At 48.7% G+C, this 18,789-nt stretch overlaps 1 protein-coding gene across 1 annotated transcript in view; it reads left to right on the top strand.

Annotated features, from left to right (window-relative positions):
- Positions 1-18,789, top strand: part of LOC109552605 (protein FAM222A) — a 145,730-nt gene that overhangs the window by 58,229 nt on the left and 68,712 nt on the right. The window contains exon 10 of the mRNA XM_073790205.1: positions 682-890. The gene's annotated coding sequence lies outside the window, so the exon portion shown is untranslated. The remainder of the gene's footprint in view (positions 1-681; positions 891-18,789) is intronic.

Here is an 18,789-nt window from a genome sequence, read left to right as displayed (position 1 = left end):
GTTATGTGGTGGATCAAATTAGACAATGGCTGTAAAGTACATAGTGAGGGTAGGTCCGGCTTATAGTAAGTGCTTCACAAATCCAGCATTTCATGACTTTCTCCCAACAGAGTGCTCAGGCAGGCAGGAATCAGAGGCTCAGAGAGGCAACGGGACTTGACCAAAGATGCACAGCAAATGAGCAGAAAGTGGGCACCTACTCCCTTTCCCTGGAGTTCCTGTGACCTGTCACTTGTGGGAGGGTTCCGCCCATTCCTCAACGAAAGGTTGAGGCTCCTGTTCCCTCCCTGCCCCAACTGCCCCAAGTCAGTGGAGAGGAGAGGTGATTGCAAAGGTGGTCGCCACCACTAACATTTATAGAGCTCTTGCAGTGGCCAGGCACTGTTCTAGATGCTCTGCAGTTATTTCACTTTGTTCTCCAGATAATCCTCAGAGGTAGGAACCATTATTAGTATTCTCATTTTAGAGGTGAGGAAACTGAGGATTGCAATCAGACCCCTGACTGGAGTCACTCAGCCAAGAAGTGGAATTTGTGTATAATTTCCTATTTCCTGGGTCCCAGCAAAGCCAGGCTTCGGGGGAGGGTGGCAAATTAAACACTATTTGAATTATGAAAGTGACATCACTCAACACATTCCAGAATTCCAGCTTTGATATTCTATATTCTCAAATGGGTTCAAGCCCTCACTTTACAGATGGGAAGACTGAGGCCCAGCCACCAGAGGCAGAACCTTGGCGCTTGCCTACCAGTTCCCCAGGGCCTGTCGCATCGGTGGTGGACACCAAGACTGGTGCAGAAGAGAAGCCTTTGGTACCTGCCTTGAGGAGGAGCCTGGACCCTCCTTGCCACCCTACCCCACCCACCCTCCATCACCGTGGCAACTATGCAGGTGAGCCTCATCACTGCTAATCCTCTAATTACCAGCCACCTCTTCAATCGGCTGTAATTACTTTGGGGACACAGTTAACCTCTCATTAGGAACGCACGGCCGCTTTCTCCAAAAGCGCAGCGGTGACATGCCTAGTAATTTACCGCCCCGGCTCGCAGGGCCGCTTTGTGTTTAACTCGGGCGCCATCGCATCCCTGTCATTACTCCAGCCTGGTTGTCATGACGATTAATCATTCAATCCTTCATCAGCAACTTTTGCCAAATGTCACCCCGCTCTTGATCAAAATCCATCCTGCAGCCCGACACTGGGGGACTAATGACTTGGAAATAGGCTTCTCCATTCCCGAGAGCTCTTCCCCAGGACTCCTTCTCAGCTCCCTCCAGGAAAGGGAGAGGAGGGCCTGAGTTCACTGTGGTGGTAGAGTGTGATGGGGGCAGAAAAACTGGCATGTATTGGTGGCTTACTCTGTGCTAGGCACCTGAGGGGCATTGATGCATTTAACCTTCATGACAACCGGATTCCTGGAAGAGGAAACAGAGGCTCAGGGATGCCGGTAGCTTGCCAACAAGGAAGTATGGAGAGATTCGAACTCAGATCTGTTTGACTCCAAACAGAGCTCTTTTTATCAGACCTCTAGGAGGATGAGCATTACCTACAAGCAAGGATCCTAGAATGTCAGAGTTTGGGCAGCATTGTAGAAATCAGCTGGCCCATTAAATTCAAGGCAAAATAAGAAAGCCTTAAGAGACAACGCTGGGCACTTTATGATAAGAAGTCCAACCCAAAGTCAGCAGTTAACTGTCATGAATACCTATGTCCCAATCAACATGGCAGCAACACCCAGCAGAGAGCAACTTCGGAACCCAGGTGGTGGTATCAGGTCAACCATACTGGTAGTAGGTCCATGAAATGATCTGGATTGAGATTCTTGAGCTGGGGTCCTTGGAGCTCTAGGATGGACTTCAGTGGCCCATGAGCCCCCTGAAATGCAGGCTACACTGTGATTAGCTGTGAGTTGGGGCATTTTTCTAGGGAGATGCTCCAGAACATATTAAGAACTACTGATCCAGTACATTTATCTTTCCCCGTATCCTTATTTTATAGAAGGGGATACTGAGGCCCAGAGAGGAGCCATGACTTGTCCAAAGTTCCACAGCAATTCGGGGTGGGAACCACTGGTCCGAGCAGGGCTGACCTCTTTCTTAGGTGCCCAGGGCTGTGCAAGGCATTCTTCCTCCTTCACAATGGCTTTGAAAACCTTAGTCCCCAGCCTCCTGAGAAAGCCCAATCTCCCACCCCACTAAAGGAATCTTTCCAAAGCCCCTCCTAGGGAACGTTCCTGCTGGCTGGGCCGCCAGCATGTGTGAGACATAATTACAGCACGTTGTAAATGGCATTAACAGACTGTCACAGCAGCCACATGGTATTAGCAAACGGCTCTGTCTTCATCATGCAGTCCCCACAGCCCCTGGGCTGGAGCACTTCCCAAGGGGTCTTCCTCCAGGTCCAGGTTGCAGAAATCTCCTGGTGGGGCACAGGCGGTGGGGGCAGTGATTCAGATCACAGAAGCCTGGAGGTTTCCCCTAAGGCTTTCTTTCTTTTTTTTTTTAATTTATTTATTTATTTTTATATTTATTTTTGGCTGTGTTGGGTCTTCGTTTCTGTGCGAGGGCTTTCTCTAGATGCGGCAAGCGGGGGCCACTCTTCATCGCGGTGCGCGGGCCTTTCACTATCGTGGCCTCTCTTGTTGTGGAGCACAGGCTCCAGACACGCAGGCTCAGTAGTTGTGGCTCACGGGCCTAGTTGCTCTGTGGCATGTGGGATCTTCCCAGACCAGGGCTCGAACCCGTGTCCCCTGCATTGGCAGGCAGATTCTCAAGCACTGCGCCACCAGGATTCTCAAGCATTGCGCCACTAAGGCTTTCTGAGACCTCAGCAAAGAGCTGAGTAGAAAGTTAGGAAATCTGATTTGTAAACCTGGTTCAGCCTCGAAGAACGAACCTTTACCGGGCAGCGACTTATGAGCCAGATACTCTGGAAGGTAATCTTGTTTCAACCTCATAACCACAACCCAAAAGATTATAGTCTTCACTCTGCTTTATAGATGAGTTCACTGAGGCTCAGAGGGGGAATGTCACTTGCCCAAGTACCTTCATCTAATGAGTGGCAGCTGTAGGATTTGAACCAAGTTCTGATGTTTCCAGAACCTGTGCTTTTTAATATATCATGTCGCCTCCATGTCGCCTCCTTGGAAAAGTCTTTGATCAGTTTTCTGCCAAAAGATATTGATACTATAGCCTTGAAGGTAATTCTCTGAAGCTACCAGCCCACCAGAAATTTACCAGCCTCTGAGCTCTGCTCACTAGGGCTACCGCAGGAGCAACATAGTAACAACATAGTAATAATCAAGATGGTAACAAATATTGTGAGTTTCCATACAGTTTCTCCTATGATCTTTGTAGCAAATCAATAGGAGGAAGAGGAACAATTCTTAGTTGACAGAGTTGAGAACAAAGGCCCAGAGAGGGAAAGTGACTTGCTTAAGGCCCCACAGCAAGTCCTGTGGTAAAGCTAGAATGAACTCCCCTTATCTCTTGATACCCAGTGCTGGTTCTTCTCCACAAACCACTGAGAACATGTCCATAGGCCTGTGGCTGGGGACTAAGCAGGGGGTCATTCACTCTTCCGGGTGCCTCCTGCCCTCGCCGTATGCACCAGCGGTTTATGCTTTATCCAGGAGGCCTCCCGGCTGCAGGCAGCAGGATGGGCTGCCTCTCGACTGGTAAGCAAATCCCCTGCTGAGCAGGTCATTTTATCCAGGCCGCCACCTGCCAGCTCATTTGCTTACAGATACAGGTGCTTCTAGGGAGGAATTAGTGATTACTTAGCCCGGAGACCCTGGCAGACAGAGAGCAAGCTGGGGCCATAGCTGGGGTGGGAAGCCAGGGACATAACTGTGAAGTCTCTACCTCCTCCCAGGCTGCTTAGCCCTGCTCTGGAACCAAAGGGTAGGAGTTAAGGATAGAAGGAGAGACCTCTCCGCTTTGGGGAAAGCTGACACCCCACCCCCCACTGCCCATCCCATCCGTATCCTACCAGTTCTCCAAGGCTTGGTGCCAATAGCCCTATTCCCTGCAGCCTTCCAGGATCCTCCACTTACCCTGCCAAAAATAATAATATAGTAAATCTGATAGTCCCAGAGAATTTATTGGTGCCTAGCACTTTACGTACATTGCCTCATTTAATCCAAATCAACTAATAATTGGCATTTTTAAATCCCCATTTTATGGATGAAGAAACTGAAGCTCAGAAATTTCGAGCAACTTGCTGGAGGTCACACAGTAAGGTACAGAACCCAGGCTGCTCTGATTTCAGATGTCCCCTCCTAACCAGGACATATTATTTCCCCCGGGCTGTTCCCTAAACCCTGTACGTTGCTTGTTTGAAGTTTATTTATTTGTTTATTTATTTTCAAAATAATTTTTCGGGGACTTCCCTGGTGGTCCCGTGGTTAAGACTCCACGCTTCCACTGCAGAGGGCATGGGTTCGATTCCTGGTTGGGGAACTAAGATCCCACATGCCATGCAGTGTGGCCAAAAAATAATAATATTAAATCTCAGAACCATTTTAGATTTACAGAAAAATGACATAGATAGTGCAGAGAGTTCCCATATGCTTCTCACCCAGTTTCCCCTATTATTAACATCCTACGTTTGTATGGTCCATTTGTCACGATTAATGTGCCAATATTGATACATTATTATTAACCAAAGTCTATTCTTTATTCAGATTTCTTTCACTTTTACCTAAGGTCCTCTTTCTGTATCAGGATCCCACCCAGGAGACCACATTCTATTTTATCATCACTTCTCCTTGGGCTCCTCTCGGCTGTGATAGTTTCTCAGACTTTCCTTGTTTTTGATGACATTGACAATTTTGAGGAGCACTGGTCAGGTATTTTGCAGATTGTACCTCACTTGGGATTTGTCTGGTATTTTTCTCATAGTTAGACTGAGCTCATGTGTCTGGCGGGGAGGAAGACCACAGATGCCATTCTCATCACGTCCTGTCAAGGGTACATACTATGAGTTTGACACATCGTTGTTGACCTTAACCTTGATCACATGGCTGGGGTAGCATTTGCCAGGCTTCTCCACTGTAAAGTGACTTTCCCTCTGCTTTCCATACTGTCCTCTTTAGAAGGAGGTCATTGTGTGTAGCCCCCACTTAAGGAGTAGGGAGTTAGGCTCCCCCTCCTTGATGACAGAGTACCTACAAAAATTATTTGGAGTTCTTCTGCACAGGAGATATGTATATTCTCTCTTTTGTTTATTTATTCAGTCATATATCACTATGGACTCATGGATATTTATTTTATACTTTGGGTTATAATCCAATACTACTCAGTGCTTTTTAAATGACACTTGGTTCTTTCTTCCTTGGTTTATCTGCGTTTCCCCAAATCTATTCTGAGGCAATCTCATTCCATGGGATTTTAACAGGCAATCCTCTTAAAATAAGTTCTAGAGGCAAGTCATGTGGGGTAATAGTGATTGAAAAGAGATCTTGACTAGAGGACTTGTCAGATATTTTAATGTGCTAATAGTGTGAGCAGTGAATCACCCAGAGGGGGATCTAATAGGCAACATTTCCCAAACATTTCTTTTCCTGATACCCTGGGGTGGGGTGGGTAAGATAGATAAGAGAAAATAATCTAGCTACATATCTTATCTTCCTCTAGAGACCAGAAGTTCTTTTCTTTTTTTTTTTTTAAACAGAAAGCTACTTTAAAAATTTTTTTATTTATTTATTTGGTTGTGCTGAGTCTTAGTTAACGGCAGGTGGGCTCCTTAGTTGAGGCAGGCGGGCTCTTAGTTGAGGCATGCATGTGGAATCTAGTTCCCTGACCAGGGATGGAACCCAGGCCCCCTGCATTGGGAGCATGGAGTCTTAACCACTGTACCACCAGGGAAGTCCAAAGACCAGAAGTTCTTAAGAGCAAAGTTTATGCTTTATTCTCTTATCTCTGGAAATTAGCCCTTAGAAGGTGCTAAGGAATAATGGGATAGGTGAAAGGATGAATGATGAAAGGATGGACAGATGGATGGATAGGTAGGTGAGATGGATACATGGATAGATGAACAGACAGAAGGATTTGTGGTTGGTGGATGGATTGATTTGTGGTTGGTGGATGGATTGATGGATGGATGGGCAGGCTGGTGGATGGATGGGTGAATAGGTGTGTTGGTAGTTGGGTGGATGGATGGATGAGCAGATTGGTAGGTGGATGGGTGAATGGGTGGGTTGGTAGTTGGGTGGATGGATAAATGGATAGCTGTTTGAGTTGGTAGGTGGATGGATAGATGGATGAATGAACAAATGGAGGGATGGACAGACTGGGAAGTGAATGGATTGGTAGATGTTGACTTCTGGTTTCAGTAGTTCCCTTTGTTAGGACCGAAAATACTCTCATCTCTCAGTCACCCACAAACTTCCAGACTTAGGGCTTGAGATAATTGTTCATAGCTGACAGAAGGCAGTGAAAGTAGTGCCCATTTATTATGCCCTGACTGTGTGCCAGGCATTTTACATGCTCTTTCATCCTCATAACAGTCTGTATGATTATTTCTCCTCATTATTCAAAGAAAGAAACTGAGGATCAGAGAAGTCCAGAACTTGGAGCAAGTCCCCTAACAGGAAAAAGTGATGGAGCTGGAATTGGAGCTGAGATCTAAGTATCTTTGCTTCTTGTGTTTCCCATGATGTCCCTGAATTTCCAGGCCCATAATCATCTCTGATTCCCTTTCCTGGGCCCCACCAGGCCAATGGGAAAATGATAGAGATCTTCAGCAACCTGGGGAAGAGAGAAGAGTCACTGCAGGACTTAATCTTTTTATCCAGCACCAGGCTCCAGAATGTTCCAGGTGAGGGAGGGCAGAGCATAGGCAAACCAGAGTCCCAGGAAACAAAGAGTAGGGAGACAGGGAGGCATTCAGACCAGATGTGTATGTGTGTGTCTATGTGCGTTTGTGGTCATGTGTGTACCTGTGCATTTGAAGACAGGTAGTGTTTTGTACAGCTAACTGTGTCACTTCCAAAAAATTATGTAAGGTAGTTGACATTTTTTTAAAACCCTGCCTAATTAAAATTATACCATTAAAACTGGAAATAAAATACAAGAGCCAAGTATAAAGAGGGTTGGGAACAGAGAGGTAGCCAGACCCTAACATCAGAGGGAATGAGCTGCAGGGAGGCCTATGCCATTAGATGGGGGTGCAAGGGAGATGCACAGAAAAAGGCTCCATTCTCTGACTACTCTCTCTCTGTTTTCCATAGTCTTGCAAGACAATTATTAGGTCAACATATTCCCTTAGAAATTGTTTAAAAGGCACTTTTTTGGGGAGAATGTGCTTTTTCTCGGACAGTATGTGAGGAAACAAATTATTTCAGAAAACCTAGGGTAAGGTAAACGATGGCAATCAAAATGTAAGCCCTGTCCTGAGCTTCCTAGCAGCCATGGCAAAAAGGCAAACAAGTTTCTTTCCCTAGTTCTCATTGTGTACCAAAAGCCAAGTTTAAGAGAAGTAAAACTATGAGTTTTCCAGAAAAGAGAGACTTCTCTTAGGTCTGAGTCCTGAGAGGGATGTGGCCCCTGGGCCATTCTGGAATCCATGTGACGTAGAACAACCATGGACAACATTAAGGATCAGCTTCTTGACAGTGGTTTTGCACAGAGACATTCCACATATGATTCTTTCTCACATAAACCCTTAGTGACCGCCAAGGGCTCCATCACTTTGTGGCCCTGGGTGGGTTGTTGTCCCAGGAAAAGATTAATTTGATCTGACTTGATCCAGGGACAAAACCTGGGTAATCTGGAGGATGGAAGCTGAATGTCTTGTGGCAGCAGCAAATAGGACTCTGGCATCCATGGGAGCAACAGCAGGGTGTGAAGAGAGGGGCACAGAGCAGTTGACATTCCCTAGCACTCAGGGTCAGGCTAGAAAAATCAGGCCTTTGACGTCGTTCTTTCTCCCAGCAAAGGCACAACCAGGGCATCTTCCCTCTAGGAAGAGACCCACCTCTGTCACTAGCTGGGTGATCTTGGACAAGTCTCTTAGCCTCTTTGAGTCTCAGTTTCCTCATCTGTAAAATGGGAATAGTTACTACCCCACAGCATTGCTGAGAGCCTTAGACAAGCTAATACATATAAAGTCAACTCAGTAGATGCCAGCTTCCTTCCTTCCTTCTTCTCTTCTTGCTCTGTGGAAGAATCTAGTGTCCCGATGGCCCCCCCTGGAGGGGACGGGGAACTGAGCCTGCTGCTTCTAGAGTGGGAGTTCTTTGGGGTCCATGGTTAGGTTTTACTATGTTCATGAACCCTTGAAGCAATATGCAAAACTGTGTGTGCAGATACATTTTTCTGGGTAGAGAGGCCATAGTGTCTATCAAATACCCAGAGGGGCTCATGACCCCCAAAAGCCAAGGACCACTGCTCTGAGGGCTGGATCTTGTCTCCTGGCATGTGCCTCCCCAGCCCTAGATCCCAGCTCCAGTCCTCAGGTTATCTGCCGGCCTCGCTAACCATTGGGCCACAGCTAGATTCTTCCTCTGCTTTGGGGAGGGTGATGGGCAGGCCTGGTCCTTAGGAGGGTACAGCCAGGGATCTGGGCTGGGGCCAGGGAATAAAGGCCCAAGCGTGTATTGAGCACATAGGAAGGACCACACATGGCTGTACATATCATCTCCTCTGTCATCCCTGAGCCCTGGGATGGAAGAGCTGTTATCATCCCCATTCTAGAGATGAGGAAACTGAGGCCCAGAGATGAGACGGGAGGGCACACATAGGGCTAGAGGCAGTGCTGGGATTTGGATCCAGTGCTAGCTGGCTCTGGAGCCCATGCTCTTTCCATGGTGTCACAGGGGACCAAAGCAGTCCCTAGGGGTCTGAAGATGGGAACAGGATACAGTTTTTCAGGTTGTGCCCCACCCAGGGGCACCTGGTTGAGGGAGTGGGGTTAGGGGTGAAATGCATCTGAAATTCAGTCTGAGGTCCACTAGTTGAGGCTTGTACCAAGGGCCTTCAATAGCCTGGAGAAAGTGTAGCCTTTTGGTAATGATCACACCCAGAGGGGTGCTTTTTCCTCATGGGTCTGCCCAGAGGGGGATACTTCTTTCTAATTCCAACAAAGCCCCCAGATGGGCTGCCTGCAATCCCAGCAGAAACACATTTTAAAAGGCAAGCACATCCGCAGGAGCTGAGAAACCCTGCCCAGCTTCTAAGATGACACTTTTGAGGTGGGGTCCCATGGGGCCCCCCTGTCCGGAAGAGCCAGCCCAGACTCAGCAGGTGGGAGACAGTTCCTGACAGTTTCCCAGGCAAGCGGGCTGGCAAGGAAGGGGGTCGGGACCCAACCACTCTACTCAGCTGCCCTAGAGCACCCCCTCCCATCCCACCTAGCCCCGTCTCCCATGCCCCTCCTACCTCTGAAATCCAGGCATGGGAGGCAGGGCCCCATCTGTGGTCATTTCCTGAGCCGCCTTGATCTAAAATTCTGTACTGTCTTTCTAGGGAAGGGTGAGCAAGCCCTCCTGGTCCCCCAGAATATCCACTCCCCTCCCCTCCCTGACCAGTGGCACCTCCCAGAAGCAATGGCTGCTTCTCCCTAGGCCAGCCTGATGGCCACTTGTAAGGACGGATCACCCGGATACTTAGGACTCAGCACCCATGCTTCACTCTCCCCCGCTTCTCCTCCGCCCCCTCCCTGCCACCACCTCCGGCCTCATTAATTCCCCCAAATATGCCATGCCACAATGACTAATCAGGCCCTTGCCCCACTAATTGGCACTCAGAGACTTGACAAATGCCTCTGCTTATGGGATACAGAGGCTGGGCTGGGTTAACTTCCCAGACCCAAACAACCCCAGGTTTGTCCCTAAGATTTGTGAGCTGGAGCCTTGGAGAGGAGAGGGAAGCAGAGGACCCAAGACAGAAGGGCAGGCCCCACCACGACCCTCTGATTAACTCAGCTCTGACACTTCCTGGCTGTGTGACTTAGAGCAGGTTATCTCCCTCTCTGAGCCTGACATTCAGGCTCCTGGACTATCTGAACTGGGCCTCATCTCCACCTTTAGCCCCTCAGACACCTTGTCCCTTCCACTCCATCCAACCTGCCCTATCATAGTGGCTTAGTCCCAGCTCTTTGGGGGAAAAAAAAAGTGTATATGTTACACGTGCCTTTGTGCATAGTTGGAACCTTTATTGATATATATTGTATTGATACTGATGTGTGGCACACAACTTAAAAATAATAGTGAGGGCTTCCCTGGTGGCGCAGTGGTTGAGAGTCCGCCTGCCGATGCAGGGGACATGGGTTCGTGCCCCGGTCTGGGAAGATCCCACATGCCGCGGAGCGGCTGGGCCCGTGAGCCATGGCCGCTGAGCCTGCGCGTCCGGAACCTGTGCTCCACAACGGGAGAGGCCACAACAGTGAGAGGCCCGCCTACGGCAAAAAAAAAAAAAAAAAAAAAAAAAAAAAAGTGAAACATACAATAGTCTTTCTTGTAAATTCCATAGAGCCAATTGATTCTCCTAAAATGCTTTCACTGAAATTTGCCAAGCTCTGGTATTAATAGCCAGCCTATGGTTGGACTTGATGAACAAGTGTAGTTCAGGCATGAATACTGGTTGATATTTTCATTTAAGTGTTAATGGGTAAGCTGAGAGTGAAACAGTGGAGATGTATGTTAGAATTTCACCCATTTGTCAGTGATGGGAGCTGCATGATGGTTTTTGAATACTGGAAGAATATTTCTTCAATTTTGTGTGTTAGTCACATTTAAGGGCTATAAACACAGCACACTTTCAAGTTTGATCTGTGTTATTAACATTTTCTCCATCACTTTCTAAGTTTAGATAATCAACAGCACAATAAATTAAGCCCTGATCTGTAGCACTTGCCAATTTCTGTGGTGACAATACTCTGATTTCAAACTCACCAACATTTTAGTGAATGTGGACTTGGAGAGACATACGGAGATACCAGTTATGTAGTATTTCCACCATATAGACACAATAGATGGAAATAACCTCAATGGCATAGATAATAGCAAAATGTAGTAAAACACTAAGAAATGATGAGTTTTGAGTATTTATTGCTGTTACGATATGATTTGTTTAGCTGTAAGTTTATACAATTTAAATTTCTTGTATAAGAAAGACTGACTGGCCTTTGTTCCTGGTTCCTATGAGGGAGGCTCTAAATCCTTGGAATTTCTGGAGTAATAAGAGTGTCTTTGTGGGACTTCCCTGGTGGTCCAGTGGTTAGGACTTGGCACTTCCACTGCAGGGGGCATGGGTTCCATCCCTGGTCGGGGAATTAAGATTCCACATCTTAGTGGAAGCGTGACCCAGGAAAAAAAAAAAAAAGATTGTCTTTGTTATTCCTGAACCCCTGGATCACACCTAAGTTTATGCTAACAAATGAGATGACTCAGGATGGGGGCTTGTTACCAGAAAGACCAACCACGTGATTAGAAGGTGGGCCTTTGTGCCACCCCCCGCTGACCCCAACCCCCTCCAAGCAGGGGAGACGCCTGGAAATGGAATTCAATCCCATGGCCAGTGATTCAGTCAAGCTCACCTAGGTAATGGAAACGTAGTAGAAACTCTGGACACCAAAGCTCAGTGCAGCTACCTGGTTGGTAAACATATTGATGTGCTAGGAGGTGACGTGCCCGATTCCACGGGGAGCAGGCACGGAAGCTCTGAATTCTGAACCTTTTCAGACCTGAATTTGTAGCCAGTTGGTCCTAAGTGTCAGGACCCCTGAACTTGCAGCCGTCGTCTGCAGCGAGAGCAGTCTTGTTGGCGTCTGTGCCCCTTAACCTGCCGAGTCCAATGTTGACTGATGGTTAAGTCTGATGGTTAAGCATCAGAACTGGATTGAATGAAAGCACACCAGCGGGGATCAGAATACTATGTTCATAACTGGCTCACGGAATTCCTGAACCTTTGACAACTGGCTCTCGTCAGACGGGTATAAATGCTGAAAAAAATGTACAACGTGAGAGTGGTGAGTTAAGTTTTACTTGGTGCAAAATGAGGACTGTAGCCTGGGAGAGAGCATCTCAGATAGCTCTGAGGAACTGCTCCGAAGAGGTGGTGGGGAAAGTCGGTATTATGTGTGATTTTAGTGAAAGGGGCACGTGCGTCAAGCACACGTTGGCAGAGGCTGGCTGCTTAGTCACGAGGAGCAGACATCACCATTAATAATTTTAGTGCTTTTTTAGATATGAGAAGATGCAAGAGTTTGGGCTCATAAAACCTTCTCCTGAAAATATCTAACTATCTGAAGTGTTGTTCTGCCAGTTTTTCCCGGAGCACAGAGCGCCTCATTCCTGATCTCCGCCCTGAACTCCTCTCAGGGAGTGTTGACAGCCAGCACCAGCAGTGGCTCATGACTTTATCCTTGTAGAGGCAGACGGCGAGTGACAATTTTTAGTTGGCGATGTCTAGTTCTGCTTTTGAGGCTTTGCATATGCCATCGCTTCTGCCGGAATATTGTCTTTACACTCACATTCATTCTTTCATTCATTCATTGATTCACCAAGTCTTTCTTGAGTGCATGCTTTGTGCCAAGCGCTACGCTGGGTTCTTGGGATAGTGAAGAAAAAAGATCTCATTTGCAGTGGGTACAATCACATGCCACTTATCTCCTGGGGTCCCTTTGACCATTTCTATATGTCCCTCCACCAGCTTTTGTGTGCTTTTTTCCGTGTGTCCACATTTGTGACTCCTTCAAAGAACTATCTTCAGGCCACTGGAGCTACTTTGCAGGCATGTGCCAGAGCCAGGGAGTTTATATACACCTTCATCCCCATGCTGGGGCAGTTCTTAGCCAATGGCTGACAGCGAGGGTGGAAGCCCAGCTTCCTTGCCTCAGGTCAGGATAACTGCGGTGTAACTTACACTCCCAAGCTCCCGGTCAGGATGAAGCCACCCTCCGTGGGAATTTGCCTGGAATTGCACCCTTCTTGGCTTCCTCCCCTTCCCCATCCTGCTTTCCCCATGCTCTTACTCATCTCTCCTGAGATCAATTCCTTAATCCCTTGCGAACCAATCCTGGTCCCAGGGTCCAACCCAAGTTTCCATCTCTGCCCTGTGGAGCTCACAATCTAGTGGGGAGATGGGCATTGTTCACAGGATCCTAGAAAAACAAATTTCTTTATAAATGGACATCAGTGCTCTGAAGGAAAGCAATGGGGTCTCTGAAAGCTGTTAACAGTCAGAGCAATCAGGGAAGACTCCCTGGAGGAGGTAGTGCTTCCTGTAGGATGAACTCTGAAAGATAAGAGGGCATTTAACCAGGCGACGGGGACAAGGAGGAGGGAGGAAGCTTTGCAGGCGGATAACATAGCAGGTGCAAAGGCCCTAGGGTAGGGCAGAGATCAGTGTGGCTGGAGCACAGGGTGAGATGAAGCCAAGTGGAATTGGTAGGGGCAGGATGGTGCAGCTTGTCGGTGTGTGTGAAGATTTGGGTTCCCTTTATGAAAAGGGTGGAAACACACCCAAATGTCAAGAAGAGGGCGGACTTGAGAGATTTAAATTTTTTTGAAATTTTGAAAAATATTCTTCAACCCGCAGGAATATACCCTGTAAATAAGCCCAGTTGCAGTCACAAGAATGTTCACTGCACCTCTGTGTGTGATATTTTAAAAATGTAGAGCCAAGTGGGATGTCTGTCAAGAGAGGGCAGGTTAATAAATTTGGTCCATCCATTCAGTGAACTCCTGGACAGCCTTTAAAAAGCATGGAGGAGGTGTGAACTCACCCCATCTCTCCTTAGGCTGGGCTGTTGGGTGGGTGAAAAATGTGCAAAATAGACTACTGTGTGTTCACAATTACCTAAAAACAAAGTGTATCTAGAAACTGTTTCTAGAGAATTACACGCAAACACACGATTGTTAAAAGTAGCTACAGCAGTGTGTAGCACATAGTAGGTAGTCAGTATTAGTTGAGTAAGTGAGTGAATGAAAGTCTGAATGCACACTTGGGTTGTTGCTTCTGGGGAGTTGAAATGAAGGTAGAGAGTTTTACTTCTTTCCTTTTTTTAAAAAATTAATTAATTTGTTTGTTTGTATTTTTGGCTGGGTTGGGTCTTTGTTGCTGCACGCGGGCTTTCTCTAGTTGTGGTGAGCAGGGGCTACTCTTCGTTGCGATGCACGGGCTCTGGGTGCATGGGCTCAGTAGTTGTGGCTCACGGGCTTAGTTGCTCTGCGGCATGTGGGATCTTCCTGGGCCAGGGATCGAACCCGTGTCCTCTGCATTGGCAGGTGGATTCATAACCACTGCACCGCCAGGGAAGCCCCTACTTCTTTACTTTTTTTTTTCTTGCAGTACGCGGGCCTCTCACTGCACTGTTGTGGGCTCTCCCGTTGCGGAGCACAGGCTCCAGACGCGCAGGCTCAGCGGCCATGGCTCACGGGCCCAGCCGTGTGGGATCTTCCCGGACTGGGGCACGAACCCATGTCTCCTGCATTGGCAGGCAGACTCTCAACCACTGCGCCACCAGGGAAGCCCACTTCCTTACTTTTTAATCTTACATTCTTCCGAATGACGAATTGTCTTCTGCTTGCCTGTGGGTTTTTTACTGTAATTTTTTTAGCCTTTGTCCAAGTGTAATTTACATACAACAGAATTCCCTGATGTTAAGTGTGCAGTTTGATGAGTATACAAGTATATACAAATGCATGCAATTAGTATACAAATATATACAATCATGTCAACCACACCAGATTCAGCTATAGGACGTCTCCATCACCCTCCGCATTTCCCTTCTGACCCCTTTGTGGTCAATCCCCACTCCCCACACTTTGGCCCCCCGATCACCACCAGTCTGCTCTCTGCCACTATAGTTCTACCTTTTCTAAAATTTCATACACATGAAATCGTACGGTGTGTAGTCTTCTGAATTTGGCTCTGAAGGATGAGGAGGAGTTTAGCCAGATAAAGAGGTAGGGGAGGCGGCAAGGAAGGAGGAAGCTTTGCGGGCAGATGGCAAAGCAGCTGCAACTATATGGTTTTGTTTTTTTTTTTTTTTTGAGATTCACATATGTTGTTGCTTGTATCAAGAGTTCGTTCCTTTCTATCGCTGAGTAGTACTCCATGGTGTGAGCAGACCTGGTTTGTTTATTTGCTCACCATTTCACTCCCTGGCATACTTGTCCGAGTCCCAGGTCACATGGCCCCCCCTCCACCCACCCATTTTCCCACTGTCCTGGTCCCACCCCCTCACCCTCACACACACAGCCCCCTGCCCTGCACACACCTCCTGCCACTTTATTGCCTTCCCCCATAAAGCCCTGTGAAGGGAAGAGCCACATCCCTCCTCGGTGACCTTTAAACGTGCAGGTAAAGGAGGTGGCCGTGACGCCAGCGCCGTGGACGATCACGGTGGCCGCCTCCTCCACCAGCTGAGGCCAGGCCTTTCGTCCAGGAGAAAGCTGGGCAAAGGGCCAGGCATGGGGCCTTGGCCGAGGCCTCTTCCCCCTGGGGCCCTAGCTTTGCCTCCTCTGAGCCTTAAGAAAGGAAGCCGAGTCTGGAGAAGGAGGCAGAAGAGACCATTGCTCCTTGGAGGGTGGCCGAGCATCCCATGTGCTCGCGGGAATGACCTCCTTTGATCCCCACACAGCCTTGCATGGTGTGAGGCTCCCTGTTTTCGAAATAGGGGAAGGGCAGCTCAGAGAAGGCAAGGGCTTGCTTGAGATCACACAGCTCAGAGACCAGGCAAGCTGGGACTTCACCTCCTCACCTGCTATTGGCCACTGAGTTGCTTGGAGGTCCCGCAAGATCCGGAGAGTGAGAGAGAAAACCTCCTAGAAGCAGTCAGGCCCCTGTGAATGTTTGACAGGAGCCAAGCAAGGTCATCCTCTTCTTCGCTCTGGCCTCACTTCACTGCAGAACCAGGCGGGAGCAGGGAACACACTGTTTCTATGGACTGTCTACTTGGGTCCCTCTCTCCACCACCCCCATGAACTGGCCTAAACCATTCCAGCTGTCACCTGACTGATAAAAAGGAAGAAACACATGAGGGGGTCCCTCCTTACCAGGCAGGGTGGAAGGTTAGACCCCAGGGCTAGGAGGAAAGGGATAGCCACCTGCCTCGCTAAGAGCTCTTTCTCCCCTACCTGCCTATTTACATTCCCTGTCCCCCTCCCTCCCAATAAGCCAGTAATAATAATCCATTTTTTAAAACCTCGCAGTCCCTACTGCTGGGCTCAGGGATGTGAGATAGCTGCCTCTGGCTGTCCATAAACAGGAGAGACAGATGTTGCCAACATCTGGAGACCAGGGAGGCCCAGTCCTGCCTGGAACTGGGAAGAGTGCCCGGCTGGGCAGAGTGCTCCAAGGGGAGGGGACCCCTACCTGTCACTCATCTGGGCAGGGGCCACTTCCACCCCAAAGGAGGGCCCCTAGGGCCTGGCCAGGGCTCCCAGGCGTGGAGGCCCTTTGGAAGGGAAGCTGTGCGGATGCTGCCTGGAGGGAGGGGACTTCAAAGGCTCCCCTAATCCCCAGTGACATTTTCAGACACAGGAGTTTGCTTTTTTATGCTGTGGATCAAAGCCCGAAGCTTTATGAATAGCCCTCATAAAAACCAAGGGCCTTGTAAAGTTAACAATAAGTCACAAGGAGTGTGAGCATCTGGGGGCAGGACAGAGGCTGGGGGAGTCCTGATCTGCCCCACCGGCTGGCCACCCACCCCCAACCCTGATGAGACCAAAGATTGAAGTCCCTGCCGGAGGTCAGGAGGCAGGCCTGGAGGGCGGGGTTGGACTTGGCATCTCTTCTCCAGCCCCCTGCCCGCCCCCTGTAGGCATCCTAGAGCTGACCATTCATTCATTAAATCATTTCTTCTCTCATTCATTTTTTCAATTGGTCAATCAACAAACATTTCCTGAGGTTATCCCTGGGCAAGAGCCCCAGCCAAGGAGCTTTGGCATTACTGGGGTTCAAATCACAGCATTGCTGCTTCCAAGCTGGGCAACTCCTAGAAAATCACCTCACCGCTCTGAGCCTCAGTTTCCTCATCTGTAGAATGGGGATACATTTCAATCATGTCCTAAAAGAGTCATTGGGAGTCCTAGGTGGCATGGCATTTGGTAAAGGCTCAACATGTGGGTTACTATTATTATTAATCAGGCAATTAATAATAATTATTATTATTAATACAAAAAAGAAGGGGGCTTCTTTTCTTTGTCTGGTTCCCACTCCTCTCAAAATAACTTCCCCGTCTACCCTCATATCTGCGGGGCCTCGGTTGGGGGGTGGGTATTTTCTGTGCAGTTACAGGGGCCATGAGCCATCACCCAAGGAGAGGCTGTTTCTAGAGCCGGGGGCGGGGGAGATGTGAGTTCAAATCCTGTCTCCAGCACTTCCCAGCTGCATGCCCCTGGGCCCCTGTCCTCCCTCTCTGAGCCTCAATTTCCTTATCTGTAAAATGGGGGCAGAGGGGAGGATCCAGTGAGGGCAAAAGTATCCAGGCCCTGGAACATAGGAGGTGCTCAGTAAATGACAGTGGATCCTTTGGGCCCTTCTCACAGTGGAAATTTCCAGAGGGAGAGCTCAGCATCAGTAGAGAAGGGGAAGGAGAGACAGAATTGGCAGGTGATGAGGGTTCCTAAAACCCAGCACACTGGGAGCTGGAGCCCGGGCCCTCCCTTGGATGAGGAGGCCAGGATGTAGGACAGACTATGCTTGTGTGAAACCCCCTGCCCCATCGAAGGGCCTCCCCTAAGTGCACGTGGCAGCTTCAGGATGGCGGCAAGTCCACTTCATACGTGAGAAAACTATGGCCCAGGGTGGAGGCATTTGCCTGTGGTCACCCAGCTAGATTGTGCCAGGACTGGAATTAGAACTCAGGCCTGGCTGATTCCAGATCAGCCTTTTCTGCTGCTCCTGTAGGCACCAAAGGTGGGCAGCCCAGAGCTGGTTTCTCCTGAGCAGCACCCACCTGACCCGGCTATTCCCGACAAAGAAAATGCGCTCCCAGAACTGGGAACCTGGTTTCACATCTGTGCAGCTCCTGTTATGGGAGATTCAAATTTAGCTGCTGCCACCCAAGCTGCCAGCTTCCATGTTCTCTGAGAAGAGGGATTAGTGTTGGGGAAACAGGAGTGGTGGGCACGTGTCTTAGTCTGTTTGGGCTGCTAGATACTAGAGACTGGATGGCTTATGACAACAGAAATCTATTTCTCACAGTTCTGGAAGCTGGAAGTCTGAGATCAGGGTGCCAGCATGGTCAGGTGAGGGTTCTCTTCCAGGTTGCAGATTTCTCAATGTGTCCTCACATGGCTGAAGGGGCGAGGGATCTCCTGAGGTCTCTTTTATAAGGGCACTGATTCCATACCTGAGGGCTCCACCCTCATGACCTAATCACCTCCCAAAGCCCCCACCTCCAAATACCATCACTTTGGGCATTAGGGTTTCAACATATGAATTCGGGGAGGACACAAACATTCAAGCCATAGCAGTGTGCTGGTGAATTTCACTCACTGGTTCCATCACTCAGGGAGTGAGTCAGTCATTAAACAAACGTTTATTAGCCCCTGCCACATGCCAGGCCCCATGCTGGACACCAAGTCTGCCATGCACACCAGATAATCAGGGGCCCTGCCCTGCTAAGCTGACAGGGAGGAAGCAGGTACAGTCCAGAGTGATCAGGGAGCACAGAAGTGGAACTCAACCTATATGTGGATGAGGGTCAGTGAGAGATTTCCGGTAGAGGTGACAATTGAACTGGGACACAAACAATGAGTAGAGGTCAGTCTGGGAAAGGGGGCCAGGAAGGACATCTCGGGCAGAGGGAACAGCCTGGGAAATGTGAGAAGGCGCAGGA

The sequence above is a fragment of the Tursiops truncatus genome, chromosome 13 (genome assembly GCF_011762595.2).
Source record: "Tursiops truncatus isolate mTurTru1 chromosome 13, mTurTru1.mat.Y, whole genome shotgun sequence".
In the NCBI taxonomy this organism is placed as follows: Eukaryota; Metazoa; Chordata; class Mammalia; order Artiodactyla; family Delphinidae; genus Tursiops; species Tursiops truncatus.
This window is presented reverse-complemented; position numbering and strand designations above follow the sequence as displayed.